Genomic DNA, 14097 nt, shown 5'->3' on the forward strand with positions numbered 1-14097 from the left:
TGACAGGAAAAGGGACCCCTATCTTGTTCTCCATTGGAGAAGCAAACTGTCACAATTCCAATTGCTGTTCTCGGCTTTCTGCACTTCGGAATCCTTTGATGTTGCTCTGAGCCCCACTTGGCAGCTTTGATGGGGTGCCGCTAAGGATATGGATGGCTCTGTCAGCACAACCCTTGGTGCTTTCTTTGGGGTTACTCCCTCCAGCGCTGTAGTATGATGATTCTCTTTACTCAGTACTGGTAAGCAGAGTACTGTTTCTTGTATCACTTTGCCCTTCAGCATCTCTTTGTGCTTTCTGACACCTGGTTGATCTCTGCCTCACATTGCTTCTGTTTGCAGTGTTAATGTGCACTTTGTGGCTCTTTCAAACCTGGTTGCATCCACCTATAGCGTTATCACTCCGTATGGATGTATGGCTTTCAGTTGCACAGTAGTGCAGTACCTCTTTGTGCGGCCTTCCCAGCAGGTTCCCTGCCACTGATGTGTAAACTTCTCAGTGAAGCTTTCATTAACTTCAAATGCTTATGGAACTGGGGCTGCGCTTCGACTCCACATACACTAAATATTGAGTCCTCACTACGACGGAGGCACACGTGGCATGCAAGAGCAGTTTGCTGGACCAATATCAAGCTCTCTGGGAGAGCACTATCTTTGGATTACTTATTCCCTATCACGTCATCCCTTGACCAGGAACTCACCAATGACTACACAACACACAGAGCTTATTATAATTTGTCTTTATTCTTCTGCATGTAACCATGAACTCAACATTCTACACCTGCATTCACTTGACTGTGCTCTAATGTTTACATCACAGTTCTACAGAGTCCATCAGGAGCCACAAAGGTTCTGGTGTAGCACAAAATTGCCCACCCTTTAAACGTCACAAATACTTAATAGATAAATGACATGAAAGTGCATTTAGAACGTTTCTTGTGTGGTTCAATAATTAATGTATGGGGGTGTGGCTTGGCAGCCAGACATGGCGGACGTGTGCTAAGTGAGCTTCGTCCAGCCCACCGATCATCCGGCGACTATCCTTCCTTCCCCGTATGCTGTGTCCCCCAGCAGCGTATCCTATCCTGCCGCAGCGTCCCTGATATCGTCCCGAGGTTCATCCGGGAGCTAGCGGTGTCTGGAGGGAGCCGGGAGCGTGGTGCCCGGGAGCGGCCTAGCAGGCAGAAGAGGAGCCGGGGCGCTGTGGTTGGTACAACCGGCGCCGGCCCATAGCCGCACGACGCGGCGGAGGCACTTCGCCGCCAGCAGAGGTCCGAGCGAGCCGGAGCGGGTGCCAGGGGAGGCCCAGTGAATCTGCAGCAGCCCGGGGGCACGGACGTCGGCGGGGTCTCGGCGGCCTGTTCGGGCCGCGCGGGTAAGGAGCTGGATCTGGACCCGGTGACGGAGCGGGCGGCAGGCTTTGCTGGCGCTGGTCGTCCCGGCTTGCGGGTCCAGGTCGGAGGTGGCGCTTCCCCCCCCCCCCCACCCCTTAGCGGACATCACTCGTGTGGGGGACCGGCGGAGCAGTCGGCCCGCAGGGGTGGGACGCTGCCCGCGTGATCTTGGGCCCTACGGTGCTGAGGCCTGCCTCCCTGGTGGGGGCCTTGAGGTGGTGTGGCCCCCCCTATCTTTTTCTCCCCCCCCCCTCGGAACGCCCAGCAGTGGGGGGGATCGGCGGTGCAATCGGCCCGCGGGAAGAGGGGTGTGCGCTTTCTTCTGGGAGTGGGGGCTGGCGTGCCCATCACATCGGCGGTCGGGCGGACCGCGGGGACACGCCCGTGGATTTTGGGCCACCCTGGGCCTTCCGGCGACCGGGTAGGGGATCGGCGGCCAAGGCGGGCCGCGGGGAGTAGGGATCGGTTTCCTCCCCCCCCCCCTCTGCAGCACTGGGAGATGCGGGGCACTGGTGGCTCTTGAATCCGGCGGGGCCCTGGCGGTGACGGCCTGGTAGGGACATTGTGAGGCTCGGGGGTGCTGAGGCTCGCACATCAAAGAGGGGCGCTCTGTCCTTGCCGGAGGGGAGTGGAGGCTGGGCACCAGTGTCGCGTATGCGCCAGGAGGCGGAACTGTCGGCGAGCTCCCCCACTATGATCACGGAGACCGAGCGTTGATAGTGGCTCCATAGCCATATTGCGGTGGGGGGCTGCCGGAGTGGTAGGGCCCTCGAAGAGTGGTTGGACAAGGGGGAGCGGACGTGCTTAAGGTGCGAATCCCTTTCGGCGGCACAGTCGGGCCGCGGGAGCGTGTGGTATCCGCGCCTGGGCCTGGTCGGCCTCATCCTGGTGCGAGGCGGGGCCGCGAGCGCCGCCATGACGAGAGATAAAGGAGGGAGTGGATCGGGCAAGCAGGGCCCCATAGACAAGTTTACGGGCCCGTGAGTGGGGGCGTCCGGGGGCTCGGCCGGGGCCGTCCCGGATAATGCAGCCCTCCTTGCGGCCATCACCCAGTCCAGGGACATGCTGGACGCGAAGATAGGGGCGGTTGATGCAGACGTTATGCTGTTAAGGCAGGACCTGCGCTCGGCGGTGACCCGCATTACAGAGGCTGAATCCCGGATCTCCGGGGTGGAAGACGACGTTACCACGTTGAAGCAGAGGGTCGCTAAACTGGAAACTGCTCAGAAGGGACTTGCACTCCGCGTGGAAGATGCGGAAGGACGGGCACGACGCAACAACCTCCGGTTTGTTGGCTTTCCCGAGGGCTGCGAGGCGGGCAGCACAGAACGCTTCTTGTCGCAGTGGCTTGAGAGCTGGCTTCCCCCTGAGGCCATGTCCCGATACTTTGTGGTGGAACGGGCTCACAGAGCGCTAGTGCAGAAGCCACCGGTGGGGGCTCATCCGCGGCCCATCATAGCCAAGCTCTTGAACTACCTGGACCGGGATGCTATCCTAAAGCACGCTAGGGCACAGGACTCCCTGCACTACAACAATGCTCGCATCCTGATATTCCCGGATTACACGCGGCTGGTGCAGCAGCAGCGCCAATCTTTCACCGCGGCGAAGGCCCGCCTGCGGGAACTCAAACTTCCATATGCCTTGCTGTATCCGGCGCGTCTCCGGGTGGTGTTCCGCTCCCGCACCCACTTCTTTGATACCCCGGAGGAAGTGTTTAAATGGACGGATAAGACGTTGGGGGTGAGGCCTCATTCCCCGCCGGGTGGGAAGTCTGACTCGTCGTCGAGCGGGAGGGCGAGGAGGGGTCCTCAGGGGCTACACATGAAACGCAACAGGCGCTCTAGGTCCCGGAGGCGCTCCCGATCCAGTGGCGCCGCCCCCCGGGGGGACCCGGGGCCGGGGAGCCAGGCTCCCGAACCCTAATGTAGAATGTGGATGGGGCGACGTGGGGATGTTGTGACTGTCTGCATACGGATGGGTCTCCCAGCCAGGACACTGGGGATGGGGGATTTCCAGTACGGATATGGGCTGTGAGTTGGGGATCCATTGGTCAGGGCGGGCTACATTCCACTGTTGGGGATGGGGTCCGGTCTCACCGCGACAGATACTTCATGGTTCTTTGAGGTATGGGGTGGGGGGTTTGTTGGGATGGGGTTGTTTTAATTTTCAGATTGCACTTCCGGTAGATGCTAGTCTCTTACCTTTGCATTGTCGCGCTTCCCAACCTGCTAGGCTGAGGTCCATGTTCTATCATGACAGGCACGCCACAGGATAGCCACCTAAGGCCGGGAAGTCTCTGGATTATCAGTTGGAATGTAAGGGGGGCCCTTGATAAAATCAAGCGTGGGGCGTTACTCCACCAGGCGAAAAGGGCTGGGGCGGATGTCTTACTACTCCAGGAAACGCATCTCCTAGGGACAAAGGCCCTATGCTTGCAGAGGTATGGCTTTCGGCATGTCTTCCATTCTGGCTTCACACGGGGCTCGAGAGGGGTGGCGATTTTAATACACCGAAGGGTACCATATACACATATGTGACAGTGGGGCGATCCACAAGGGCGGTACCTGTTTATATGGGGCAGAGTTGGGGAGGATCACCTAACTCTGGGTAGTGTCTATGCGCCCCCTCCATTGCAGTGGAACCTGGTGGAGAGGCTGCACACCCTGCACGCAGATTTGCCGGATGGGTTATCGGTTGTGGGTGGGGACTGGAATGATGTGATGGACATGGCCAAAGACGGGTCTCGAACAGGGGGTAACCCCGGGACTGGCGCCCCCACGAAACTACACTCGCTAGTTATGGGACTGGACTGGATAGACGTGTGGAGGCGAAAACATGGCGATCAGCGGGGCTATACATACCTCTCTGCGGTGCACCACTCGCTATCCCGGATCAACTACATCTTTGTCCCACGGACGGAGGTGGATAGGGTGATGGCGGCGAAGATATTGCCCTGTGGCCTGTCGGATCACTCCCCGATATCCATTGAGATACGTATCGGTCGTGGTAGGCCACAGTTTCGTTGGAGATTGTCCACATGGACCCTGCATAATGCAGAATATGGGGCCCACATGAGTGAGGCAATTGCTGGGTATTTATCGGCCAATGAGGGATCGGTTGCTAGCGCCGCGAGTCTGTGGGAGGCTATGAAGCCCACCCTACTGGGAGTTGATATATCGTGGTGTGCGGCGGCCCGAAGACAGCGTAGGGAGGCATTGGTTCAAGCGGAGGCGACGATGGAGGAGCTCGAGCGTCGGTGCCATGGGGACGGGAGGGAGCGAACCGTGCGGCAACTGTTGTATGCGCAGCAGACATCGGCTGCCCTGTTGCTAGATGAGGCGCGGCAAGTCTGGCTGGCGACACGCAGCCGAGTGTATCAATGGGGGGACAAGTCTAGTAAGATGCTGCACCGTCTCTGTCAGGGCGCCTTCCATGCCCAGGAGCTGCCGGGTATTCGAGACTCGGCAGGGCGGCCGATCACGGATCCCCCAGTACAAACAACAATGGTCCTCAAATAGTTGGGGTATTGATTAGATAAATATAGTTCAGAATCGATACTATATTCCAGAAGTCCAGCCGGACAACCGATTTAATTATTCAAGATAAAGAATGCATACATATAAGAAAAAAATACACGTGGGACACAGTCCTGTGTCCAAATAGAGCAAAAACATTAACAAAACAAACCAGGCATTTCAGGCACGACAGAAAGTGGAGCTTATTAGAATATCCAGTGTTATAAGCTTTTACAAAGCAGCTAGTGCACTTTTTCAACACAATGGAATAACGTGCATGCTATTTTAGGGGGGGGGTCGACGACGTTTCGATCCTTTTAGAAGAGTACCAGGATCATCATCAGGACTTAGATGCGTACATGCCTGATTGTAAACGAAATTGCCTGTAATTGTGAGAGAGCAAAAACCATTCAATGACGGGGGCAACTGCGGTGAGGGCTCACAGTTGTGAGCTAAGGGGCGAATGCACGGTCGAGACGATCAGTGAATGTTCGCCGGTAGCAGATGGGTAGATCCGCTAGACGTGGGTTATCACTCGGTTCACTGTAACCCTCAGGACCTGGCTGGATCCCGTGCATTGTCACACCGCCTCCATCCTCAGCATCGCTTGGATTTTCCTTTTTTTTTAAATATTGGAATATCAACACCCACGTCTAGCGGATCTACCTATCTGCTGCCTGTACGCCCCGCGGGAATGCCTACCAAGTGCCACTATAGACCAGTTTCTTGCGGACCTACCTCCAATTGGGGTGTCCGACGAGGTGAGGGACCAGCTGGAGGCCCCTCTGACCGACGAGGAGCTGGGGGTGGCGTTGGGGGAGCTCAACCCGGGCAAGGCCCCGGGACCCAATGGGTTTCCCTGCGAATTCTTCCGCTGGTATCGCGCGCAAGTGGTCCTGTATTATCGGGCGGTGGTCGAGGAGGCCAGAGATAGGGGGGCACTCCCGGCGGACTGGCGACACACCGAAATTGTGGTTTTCCACAAGCCGGGTCGACCTCCGGACCAGCATGCCTCCTATCGCCCCATATCACTTTTAAATGTGGAGGCTAAAATATTGGCGAAAGCATTGGTGAACCGTCTCTTGCCACATATCACCACCTTAGTACATCCGGACCAGGCGGGATTCATGCCCCAGCGGGCAACCAGACATAACATACGTAGGGCGCAAGTGGCAGTAGCAGCCATACAAAAGACGGGACAGCCGGCGGCCTTGCTACTGGCGGACATGGATGGAGCGTTTGACTCCCTCAGCTGGGTTTATCTATTCGCATTGCTCCGTAGACTTAATCTGGGTCCCCGGTTTCTTTCGTACATAACGCTCCTCTACACGGGGCTCACAGCGGCGGTGCGAGTAGCGTGGGCGACTTCTCCTGCTTTCTCCATGGGACGTGGAACGAGGCAGGGGTGCCCCTTGTCCCCATATCTTTTCGCTCTTGCTATGGAGCCGCTGGCTAGGTGGATACGCATGGACGCGCAGGTACGGGGATTTGAATGGGCCATGGGCCTGTCCGATCGGATTGCGCTATATGCGGACGATGTTCTCCTTTTTCTTACGGACGTGAACAAGACTGGGCCGCTGCTTCTGCGCATCATGCAGGTTTTCGGGGAAACTTCAGGTTTATATATGAACCCTCGCAAGTCCACCTTGTGGGCGCTGGGTGAGCGCACAAAAATGGGTGCGTGGGCTTCCTTGGTCCAGTCGGCGGTGGGGGGACTGAAGTATTTGGGGGTGTTCTTGACGGCTGTACCGGCGGTTTCCTGGGAGCGCAATGTGGCCCCTGTATGGGAGCGCGTCCGCGCCGATATCAAAATCTGGTCTCGTATGCCTTTGACCTTGTATGGGCGGTCGGCAATATTTAAAATGGTGGCGCTCCCTCGGCTCCTATATCAGTTGCAGAACCACCCGTACAGGATTCAACCCGGTTGGTTCAGACAGGTGAACTCGGCGCTAGGGCAATTCCTGTGGGAGAGGGGTAAGGTGCGCGTGGCTATGCGGACGTGCTTCCTGTCCACCTACTGTGGAGGGCTGGCGACCTCGGATATTCTCTCATACTATCAAGCATCACATCTTCTAGTCCTTAACGAGTGGTGGTATGGGGACCGGGGAGACCCAGCGTATGCGCTAGAACGGCTGCTTATGGGACGCCACACGCTGCACACGCTCCTCTACTCGGCGTCATTGAGGGGCGCGCTGCCCCCGGTCACGCAGGTAGTTTTTCACATCTGGAGGCAGGCCTTGCGCCGTATGGGATGGTGGCGGACCTTGACGCGGGAGACTCCCCTGTGGCACAATGGGCGCTTACCCCAATTGGTGGCACTACAGGGCTTTAAGGGATGGGATGATGTTGGCATTTCCACGCTGGGGGATGTAATGAGAGGGACGACCCTTAAATCTTTCCATGAGCTACAGAGGGAGTTCCATATGCCTCATGAGCAATTTTTTAGATACCTCCAGCTCAGGGACGCCCTGTCGACCGAACTGGTGGGACTGGAATCGCTTCCCGACTTCAGCCCATTGGAGGCGAAAGTCATGGGGGATCTACCGGATAAAAAAATCTCCAGGATTTATCAATCCCTTGTGACACATAGCTCCTCCACACTGATCAAACTTCGGGGGGACTGGGAGGCGGATGTGGGTGCCCTGGAGGAGGAGGATTGGAGGGAGGCGCTGGCCGCCCCGCGGGGTGCTGCTATAGCCATGAAGCTCCGGTTGGTTCAATTTAAATACCTGCACCGGGTGTACTTTACGAGGGCGCGGCTGTGGCGGGCGGGACTGATTGCTTCCCCGGAGTGCCTGAGGTGTGGCAGGGAAGAGGGCACATTCTTTCACACTATATGGCAGTGCGCATCCCTTGATCGATTCTGGAGGGGAGTGTTGGCGTGTCTCTCGGAGGTGCTGGGGTGGGGGCTCCCCCGCTCGCCACGGCTGGCTCTACTTCATGTCATGGACGATATAGGGGGCAACATATACAAACGTCATCTTCTGTTTCTGGGACTCACCCTGGCCAAGCGAGATATTGCTAGGGAGTGGAAGGCAGCACGAGCCCCTTCCATGATGAGATGGAAAAACGGCCTGGACTTCTGTATGGGGCTGGAGCGGCCCGTGTTCGAGGCCAGGGGGTGCCCACGCAAGCACTATAAGATATGGAAAAAATGGGCAGATTACCGAGGAATCGAACTGGCACCCCCCGTAGAGAGGGAGATAGATCCATAGGGGCAGCTGTGCATGGACATTGGTGGTCATGGAGGAGTTGCGTAGGGGCGCGTGTGATGCGAGGGGAGTGCGGGATGGACCGAAGGGGGAGAGTAAGACTGGCTGTAGGAAGTGCGATCTTTGGGGGGTTGGGGGTAGGGGGGGCGTTGGGGTGGGATTTGGGGGGACTTAAAATACACAAGTGTCTCTTGCCTGTATGTACCTGTATGAAGAATATGGCAGATGTCTCTGGGTTACAGGGCTCTGCATGGTGATGGCTATATTAACACAATAAAATCTGTTGTTAAAAATATAATTAATGTATGTGTTGCACTTGACGTCATTATTAAAGAGTGTGTTCACTGTAGGATTAGAGGATACTCATATGTGTTTCACTATAACTGACTGATATGTTGTTTGAAGTCTTGATGAAATAAACCGTCCTTGCGGAGTAGATAATGTACTTACTATAAAGATGAAATTTGACTTTCACAATGTGTGTTTTAAAACCTTGGCTATCAAACTCGTTGGATGCACTTTAATATTAAGCGACAAGTGGGTGATAATGACAGTATATATACCTAGTCTTCCTTGTGTATGTGGCAGTCTCTATGATGACTTCCTTTGCCTGATGTTTGTATTTTTTAAGATCTTTCTTTTATGGTCATATTTGTATATGCCGAATAAAAATTATTATTATTACCTTGAATATTATTTATTGATTAGCAAACTAAATAGAATCATCCCAAAGTTTATGTAATGTGTGCATTAATGTTACACATACATTTCATTTAAATTTAGTTCCTAGCCCTACCTACACATGATTATTTTAAAAGATTTACTGTATGTTACATATACTGTGACTCTAATGCAGTAGAAACTTATATTAATTTGTGTTTAAATGTGCACAAGCATATTAAATGTGCACCATTGAGTTAATGTTTTAACTTGTCCTGACTAGGCCTGTATTTCATCATGCTGCACAAATACTGTTTTCCATTTTCTGCTAGTGTGACATTTCTTGCAGGTATTCACATGAATTGTTAGTTTGAGATTAGATACATTGCTTTACTAGAAATAGAAGGGAAAGCCTGAGAAGAAGACCTCCACGAAAGTACTTAAAGAGCCAGGGTGCCAGCTGAAAAGCCTACTCAGCAATGTTGCAATCTAACCTGTGCATGATAAGGAGATGTTGTTCCCATGTCCAGGGTGAGATATTTCCCTGACGTTGCAGTGTTTAACATGAGAAATAGACCAGAAGAATGGACCCTCTGATGATGCGTACAAAGAGGTGTTACCCAGAAGACTCTTGTTAGTTATAATTTAGGGGCTAATTCAGAGTCTGGCAGTCCATGGACCGCCAGACACACAGGGCGCGGCGGCAGTCTTTTGACTGCCCTATTACAGCTGGGGTGGTCAGGCCACCCTGGGACTGCCGTAACCGCCAGATATGAGAGATCCCTGGTGCTGGCGCCGTGATCTTAAGGCCACAATATGGTTGGCGGACCAGGTGGTCCCGCAGAGAGGAAACAAAGGGGGCCCTATAGGGCCCCTTGTTGCCTCTGGGCCTGAGGAGGCATGCAGGGGGGGCACATGTTGTGCCACCCTGTGTGCATGCACTCCAGTACCTGCACGGTGTGGACTACAGCAGTCGATGCCGTGCAGATACTGATTTTGATGTTCCCATTGCAGTGCCTAGTTCAAAGACACTGCCGTGGGAACACCAAAGAACCACCCACGAGACCAAGAAATAAACTCTTAATCTGGCAGGCGGTTCAATCACAGAGCTGGCGGAGCGGGCGGTCCCCCTCCCGCATTGCCAAACTCGTAATCAAGCCCTTAGTGTTCACGCCGTTTGAGATTCTGATTGTTTTTGACATCCCTTCGGAGACTTTTCCGTGAATGGTTAGAACATTTTGAGAGGTTCAGAGATCTAAGCTGACCTTTGATTCTTTCTTAAGTGTAGTTTAGGATAACGGTTAATTCCTGACCCTTAGACTCTTGACCGAGCTTCTGAAATGCTGACACCTTCCCTACTTATTTTTCCCCGCCTAGATCTTATTTCCTTTATAGAGATGCCTGATCTGATTTTGAGATTGTTTAGATTTTTAGAACCATCCTTTTAGCTGGAACTTTACTTTAGGTGATTTAAATGTATCCATGTATAGACAACAAAACTTGGAACTCTTCTCTGAGCATCAAATACTTCATTTAATCTTTTGTATTTCTGTGGCTGGTTTGCTTGTTTGCCTAATATTGATCAACCCCATTTTTTTTCCGTAGGTTGGGCCTGCCTGTTGCTATTTCGGACTTCTATCGCATGGTGGTAACAGTTGTGTATTATAACTTGATTTTAAATTGGTAATTTACCTTCTTAACCCTAGCTACTGATTCCTGGTCCTCCATTGTGTAGCCAAATGGTTTGCACTCTTAATTGAATTTGATTGATGTCAATGCTAACTCCCATCACCTCTCAGTCGAACAAAAAGGCCCATTGGAGGACCAATGGTAAGCAAGTGGGCCTAGAAAATGCTGTATCAAACCTGATAGCACGTCGGATGGTTCTCCACTGCTGTGAGGGAGATAGGGTGTCCTATTCTGAAATTGACCAAGTCCAGTTCAAACCCCAGAAGCCCATGGTTCGGTTGAAGGATTGATGGCCTTCCAAAGGTTTGGAACGTCTTGTAGCAGTGAAGGAGTGTGAGTATTAATAGGGTTGTGCGTTGCAATTGCTCATGCTTAGATTCGGTATTTTGCAGTGGCTATGTGGTGATGATATAAGTGGATGTGTGAATGTGGAGCTTAATGCAGAGAAGCTGGAGTGGTTATCGGGTCCCTCGTGGTCTAAGATCCCGGGATAAAAAGACGAAAGACAAGTTACAATGTAGAAGGCATTGGATGTAGTTGTCTGCTGTGTTGTGGCGCTGGTTGTGATACGTCATTGGTAGCATTATTGAGATAGGGACTTTATCTTTGTGTGATTGTGAGATGTGGTTGGAATAGTTGATCTCAGTGCACAGGGAAGAATTGTATCAATCCGACTGAGATCCCTCTGGTCGAGGTTTCACTTGAAGTGAATGTTAGAATAGATCAGAAAGTATTGTTCCGAATTGCCTCTTGTGTTTATGAATAATCTTTAATTTCTTAGAGGAGTAGACCAAGTTAATTGTTGAAACGGCTTGCACTTTTTGCATAAATTGCTTAAAGAATGCACTTGTGAAAACTGTAAAGAAGCGTGAGCAGGTAGTGAGTTTGACGGCACAGTCCTATTGGTTGAATACGTCATAGAGAGCTGCACTAGTATTGGTTGTGATCGCTGAACAGAGAATTGTGGATGGAGAATCATTTCCTGAGTTTAATGGTTTGTCATTTGTGAATATCGTATATTTTGATTGAAAATGAAATTCTTTAAAGCATTACAAAGCATAGTAAAGGGAGATGTGATTGTGCTCGTTAGAAAAGGAAAAACAGGAATCACCCGTAGGTCCACCAAGTCATATTTGGCGATAGATGTGGGTCTTCACACATGTGTTTGGCTCGCACATGGCATAAGCTCACTGAGAAGGTTGGTGCACTGACATTTCTTCATTATGGAACATTTAATTTGAGAATCATTGAACATTTAAGGAGGACGCAGTATGAAATGAAATCTACACAATATGAAGCACTTGATGCTTGGGAGCATACAGCCCATCTTAGAGAAAGAAAGATTTCAAGGAAGCCATACACACTTGTGCGGATGCTAGCTGGGATGTATAACATAAATCTTAGAGAACTGACATAATTGAGGGAGCTAGACTATATCCTGCATTAATGAGAGAAGAAGAATTGAAAGGTAAGCACAAGGATAAGAAAAAGAAGAAACAGGCGACACGGAGAACATAGCTGAGGACAGTGACAGCGACTTCAATGAGGATTTTATAACTGAATTACTGTTACCGTCCACCTCCATACAATGTCACCCAGACTGGTGGAATGGATAATGTACCTATGAGTGAGACTTTTGATGTGCCTACAGCACAATTCAATATGAACTCTGATCCGATGGGAGAGAATTCAGTAGGACAGCTCCTTTGACTTCACATGCTCTAAATGCCCCAGATTTATTGACTGTTCCTGTTACAATTGGTATTGTAGTTCCTTTGTTTAAACCTGGAGTAGCAGGGAATACTATACATACTTTGGCTGTTCCTACTGGAATGAATGCTATAGCTAGCAATCAGTGGGCTTGACAGTGAGACACACTCCTCAGAATCCTATGATTCTGACAGAAGGGAATACCCCAGGTGCAGTCAAGCTAATAGGGACCCGCAAGAAGCTGGCACAGGACTTGTTTGGCCTGAAGGACACGCATGATGAAAACCATCCACTCCGGATCTCCGACCGACCCATGCCCCCACCATGTCTTCAACAAGGCCGCCTCTACCATCGCACCCCACCTCCGAGACATCATCACCGCCTCCTTCGATACAGCCACCTTCCCGGAGAGCTGGAAGCACGCCGAGCTCAGCGCACTACTGAAGAAACCAACTGCGGACCCGACCGACCTCAAGAACTTCCGCCCTATCTCGCTCCTTCCATTCCCTGCCAAAGTCCTCGAGAAGGTCGTCAACAAGCAGCTGGCCGCCTTCCTCGAGGCGAACGGATCCCTCGACCCATCGCAATCTGGATTCAGAGCCAACCACAGCACCGAGACCGCCCTCATCGCAGCCACCGACGACATCCGAGCCCTGCTCGACAAAGGTGAAACAGCGGCACTCCTCCTCCTTGACCTCTCCGCAGCATTTGACACTGTCTGCCACCGCACCCTAGTCCAACGCCTCAACGACACCGGCATCCAGGGGATTGCTCTGGAATGGATCATCTCATACCTCTCCGGCAGAACACAGAGAGTACGCCTCCCTCCGTTCCGCTCTGAGGCCACCGAAGTCATCTGCGGCGTCCCGCAAGGATCATCGCTCAGCCCCACTCTCTTCAACATCTACATGAAACCCCTCGCTGCCATCGCACGCCAACACAACCTCAACATCATTTCCTACGCCGATGACACCCAGCTGATTCTCTCCCTCACCAGAGACCCCGACACCGCCAAAGCCGACCTACACGAAGGGATGAAAGATGTCGCCAAATGGATGAACATCAGCCGCCTGAAGTTGAACACGGACAAGACAGAAGTCCTCATCCTGGGACCGTCGCCCTCCGCATGGGACGACTCCTGGTGGCCCCCGGCCCTGGGCACCGCACCCAAGCCAACAGACCACGCACGCAACTTGGGCGTCATCCTGGACTCCTCCCTATCGATGACCAGACAAGTCAACGCCGTCTCCTCATCTTGCTTCCACAACCTCCGCATGCTCCGCAAGATTTTCAGATGGATCCCGACCGAGACCAGGAAGACTGTCACCCAGGCCCTCATCACCAGCAGACTAGACTACGGAAACACCCTCTACGCCGGTACAACAGCCAAGCTTCAGAAAAGACTTCAGCGTATCCAGAACGCCTCCGCCCGTCTCATCCTGGACGCCCCCCGACGCAGCCACATCTCGAGCCACCTGAGAGACCTGCACTGGCTCCCTGTCAACAAGAGGATCACGTTCAGACTCCTCACCCACGCACACAAATCCCTCCACGACCTGGGCCCAAGGTACCTCAATGACCGCCTGACCTTCTACACGCCCACCCGACAGCTACGATCCGCGAACCTCGCCCTCGCCGTCGTCCCTCGCATCCAGAGAGCCACCGCCGGAGGAAGATCCTTCTCCTACCTGGCGGCTAAGACATGGAACTCCCTGCCCGTCCACCTGCGGCTGACCCAGGACCACCTCGCCTTCAGGAAACAGCTCAAGACCTGGCTGTTCGAGCAGTAGCAGACCCCCTCCCCCAAGCGCCTTGAGACCCTTCCGGGTGAGTAGTGCGCGATTCAAATTCCTTGATTGATTGATTGATTGATAGAGTCAACAGTTGAGCTCGATTAACAAATATGAAACGTGTCCATTT

The 14097-nt window shown here is 52.8% G+C and overlaps 1 protein-coding gene across 5 annotated transcripts in view; it reads left to right on the plus strand.

Moving 5' to 3' along the window:
* The window catches only part of LOC146775930 (receptor-interacting serine/threonine-protein kinase 2-like), a 765942-nt gene that overhangs the window by 276047 nt on the left and 475798 nt on the right, over positions 1-14097 (plus strand). The window contains exon 1 of one of the 5 annotated variants that reach the window (XM_085637724.1): positions 10772-10800. The exons of the other annotated variants lie outside the window; for them this stretch is intronic. The gene's annotated coding sequence lies outside the window, so the exon portion shown is untranslated. Of the gene's footprint in view, positions 1-10771; positions 10801-14097 lie in introns of those variants that run through there. 5 annotated transcript variants of the gene reach the window in all.

Source organism: Triturus cristatus, chromosome 12, assembly GCF_964204655.1.
Source record: "Triturus cristatus chromosome 12, aTriCri1.1, whole genome shotgun sequence".
Lineage (NCBI taxonomy): Eukaryota > Metazoa > Chordata > Amphibia > Caudata > Salamandridae > Triturus > Triturus cristatus.